We start from the raw sequence: 4,665 nt of genomic DNA on the forward strand, positions 1-4,665 counted from the left end.
ACAAAATGTCGCAAAAACCTGGATGGAAACTTAGTTAATATTTACAGTTTATTGTGACACATTCTAAAATATACAATACCTAAGTTTATTTGAACTGATCAATCATCCACAAATTAACATCATTTTCTCTGTTTAGTTTATGCAGTGTCTCCTACATTGATACCCCTGGAGGTGAAGTATTGTCATGGTGAAAAGACAGAGACTACTGTCTATCTGTATGAACTTAGAACTGTTCATCATCATAAGAAGTTCAATGTCTTGTTTCCAATTACAAGTTTCAAGGAAAAACGTGCTAAAGAAAATATATCTATACAGGATTGATAAAGACATAGGCTTGTAAATCTCTGAGATTATAACAGATATTGATATTGTGAGCTTTGTTGAAAGATGTCTATCACATGGCAGTCTTTATGTGTCTCCCTGTATTAGTATAATGCTGACAGAAAAGTCATTAATGTATGTTCAAGTCCCCACTTTTACTCTTACCTACCTCAATAAATTAATCTGAGCAGGAATTTAAACAGCAGTATCTATTGGCACATAGTTAAATTGAAAAAACACCTATATTAAACATTAGAAATTTTTAATTCACCATCTTTTAAACATTTTCTTGTGACTATATTTTATACAACGTGGAAGAAAAACAAAAAATTAAGTGGTGGGGGGTACCGTTGATTTTAAAAACTAACGTCTCATCTGTGTAATGCTAAACAGAAGTGATAGAGACAAAGTCATTTCATACAAATATCTTTGCATCATAAGATAACTTTGACTGTGAGCAGAAATGCAGCAAATATATAAATATACAAATAACAATAAAAAATATACAAATAACTTTTCAAAAGACATTACAATACCATGTATTTACATTTAAACAGGTGCTTTATCCACATAAAACTAAAACAAAGTAAATTAAGTGTTAAAAAAGTTTAATAGAGTGTCATATCACTATTTAAAATTTCTACTGAGCATAACTGTTGTAAATATTGCTTTTAATGCTCAACATACTAGCAGGAGGGGCCTTAGTTTATTATAATTTTAATGAACACAACATACAGGGATAAGCAAAAAAGGGAACCTTACGTGCCCTGATTAATTAATCTTTAAGTATCATTTTAATTCTTATTAACACCAGATAAAAATGAAATATCTAAAGTAATGCTGAGAAATCTTTCCCCACAATGCACAAAATGGGAAAGCACTCCTAAAGAGCCAGACCAACTCTAATTCAGGTATGGGCCCCAAGAATAGACCTCACCCCAGGCAACCTAACCCAAAACTCCAAAAGTCCCAAAATTCGGCTAAGGCTTAAATAATAATAGCATTAAAATGCCTACAAAAATGGAGAAGAGGAAAATCATTAACACTAGAATTACCAGAGCCTACAAAAAAACTCGTAGATCCGACCCATCTTAAATCCCATTGCACCTCTCTGTCAGCGTCTTTTGTCCTGTAAATGTGCCGATAAAGACAAGCAGCAAGCAGCCTGCTATTCCATTCCCCCACTGCCTCAGACCGTGCACAAAGTCCTCCCTGCTCATCCCTTGATTATCTGGGAGTGAAGCGCTGCAGTTTTAGAGTGGAAATAATAGATCGTTATTTGGAACAAATGCATTTCATGTATGTTCCGTTTCTACAATAATCTGTGTAAACACATTGTTAAAACAGAAATGTTTTTCATATTCTAGTAGTAAATGACAAAATGTTGACATAAACTACTTAATGTAGGAAGCCTTAAGTCCAAAGATCAAATAAACACTTTCACAAAAGGTTCATGGGTGATACAACAGCTTCTGTGGTGTAGCGGTAAGATCTGCTGACTTGTAATCAAGAGTTCCCGGTTCAATCCCGACTGCCTCCTATATTTGCCGTTTTCAGTAGTGAGCTGCTCTTATTGTTAATATTAGAAAGTACACACATACATTTGGTTTGCGTTTGTAACAGACTATGTACATTAATAGTACTTGTAAAAGTTTCCCTTTTTTTTCACTTTTATTCTCTCAGACACGATCGCGATACATAATACCAAAGGGATCTAAAGCTGTTGGTTTTTATTTGAAACTGGGAATAACTGTAGATATGAGTGGTGTTTTGAGGCAATGGAACTGGACATTCTCTGATCTGGATGGATAAAAGCTGACACACAAACGCTGGTGAATCTGCCTTCTTTGTATCTCACCATCACTTGATTTTTTTATTCACTTTTATTGAGTGTTCCTGCTCATGCTGAATTAGTATGCACCTTATGGTCTATGAAAAACAGAGACATACAGTGCATCCAGAAAGTATTCACAGCGCATCACTTTTTCCACATTTTGTTATGTTACAGCCTTATTCCAAAATGGATTAAATTAATTTTTTTCCTCAGAATTCTACATACAACACCCCATAATGACAACATGAAAAAAGTTTACTTGAGGTTTTTGCAAATTTATTAAAAATAAAAAAATTGAGAAAGCACATGTACATAAGTATTCACAGCCTTTGCCGTGAAGCTCGAAATTGAGCTCAGGTGCATCCTGTTTCCCCTGATCATCCTTGAGATGTTTCTGCAGCTTCATTGGAGTCCACCTGTGGTAAATTCAGTTGATTGGACATGATTTTGAAAGGCACACACCTGTCTATATAAGATCCCACAGTTGACAGTTCATGTCAGAGCACAAACCAAGCATGAAGTCAAAGGAATTGTCTGTAGGCCTCCGAAGGTCCCAATGAGCACAGTGGCCTCCATCATCCGTAAGTGGAAGAAGTTTGAAACCACCAGGACTCTTCCTAGAGCTGGCCGGCCATCTAAACTGAGCGATCGGGGGAGAAGGGCCTTAGTCAGGGAGGTGACCAAGAACCCGATGGTCACTCTGTCAGAGCTCCAGAGGTCCTCTGTGGAGAGAGGAGAACCTTCCAGAAGGACAACCATCTCTGCAGCAATCCACCAATCAGGCCTGTATGGTACAGTGGCCAGACGGAAGCCACTCCTTAGTAAAAGGCACATGGCAGCCTGCCTGGAGTTTGCCAAAAGGCACCTGAAGGACTCTCAGACCATGAGAAAGAAAATTCTCTGGTCTGATGAGACAAAGACTGAACTCTTTAGTGTGAATGCCAGGCGTCACGTTTGGAGGAAACCAGGCACCGCTCATCACCAGGCCAATACCATCCCTACCGTGAAGCATGGTGGTGGTAGCATCATGCTGTGGGGATGTTTTTCAGCGACAGGGACTGGGAGACTAATCAAGATAAATGGAAAGATGACTGCAGCAATGTACAGAGACATCCTGGATGAAAACCTGCTCCAGAGCACTCTTGACCTCAGACTGGGGTGACGGTTCATCTTTCAGCAGGACAACGACTCTAAGCACACAGTCAAGATATCAAAGGATTGGCTTCAGAACAACTCTGTGAATGTCCTTGAGTGGCCCAGCCAGAGCCCAGACTTGAATCCGATTGAACATCTCTGGAGAGATCTTAAAATGGCTGTGCACCGACACTTCCCATCCAACCTGATGGAGCTTGAGAGGTGCTGTAAAGAGGAATGGGCGAAACTGGCCAAGGATAGGTGTGCCAAGCTTGTGGCATCATATTCAAAAAGACTTGAGGCTGTAATTGCTGCCAAAGGTGCATCGACAAAGTATTGAGCAAAGGCTGTGAATACTTATGTACATGTGATTTCTCCGTTTTTTTAATTTTAATAAATTTGCAAAAACCTCAAGTAAACTATTTTCACGTTGTCATTATGGGGTGTTGTGAGTAGAATTCTGAGGAAAAAAATGAATTTAATCCATTTTGGAATAAGGCTGTAACATAACAAAATGTGGAAAAAGTGATGTGCTGTGAATACTTTCCAGATGCACTGTAAGTATACTGTATATACTCGAGTATAAGCCGACCTGAATATAAGCCGAGGTACCTAATTTTACCTACAAAAACTGGAAAAACTTATTAACTCGAGTATAAGCCTAGGGTGGGAAATGCAGCAGCTACTGGTAAGATTCAACAATCAAAATAAATACCAATAAAATTACCGTACATTAATTGAGGAATCAGTAGGTTAAATGTTTTTGAGTATTTATTTCAAAGAAACACAGTAAACTAGCTCTGTAAGTGGAGAAGAGGGTCAACAAAAACAAAATGGTATCTCTCTTGCTCGCTCTCTCTCGCGCACGCACACGCATTGTGTGTGTCTCTCTCTCGCGCAGGCACATGTGTGTGTGTGTGTCTCTCTCTCTCGCTTGCTCGCTGTACAGGGAATGCACAGGGAGAGACTGAACACGTGCGGAAATCATCGGCGCGCACAAACCGAAAGGGAAACTGGCTTGTTCGTATACCGGGGGGCAGCAGGACCTGACTCGAATATAAGCCGAGGGTGATGTTTTTCAGCACATTTTGTGTGCTGAAAAAATCGGCTTATATTCGAGTATATACGATACATGATATTTGGAATTATTAATTTTATGACCTGTACATTACATTTCGGAAAACATTGTGGCATGGATGCAACATTACTCATATTACTCATGTTCATTAGCATAACATGCGATTGTGACCGCGCGTTTTTTTTCCCGATCTTGCCAGTCTCCATATTGCTGTATGATGCTGTTTCTTTTGTACTACAGGACATGCAGAGGAAAGAATAATACAGAGAGGTCATTTCAGCGCTATATGCAATCATCA

Source organism: Erpetoichthys calabaricus, chromosome 1, assembly GCF_900747795.2.
Source record: "Erpetoichthys calabaricus chromosome 1, fErpCal1.3, whole genome shotgun sequence".
Lineage (NCBI taxonomy): Eukaryota > Metazoa > Chordata > Cladistia > Polypteriformes > Polypteridae > Erpetoichthys > Erpetoichthys calabaricus.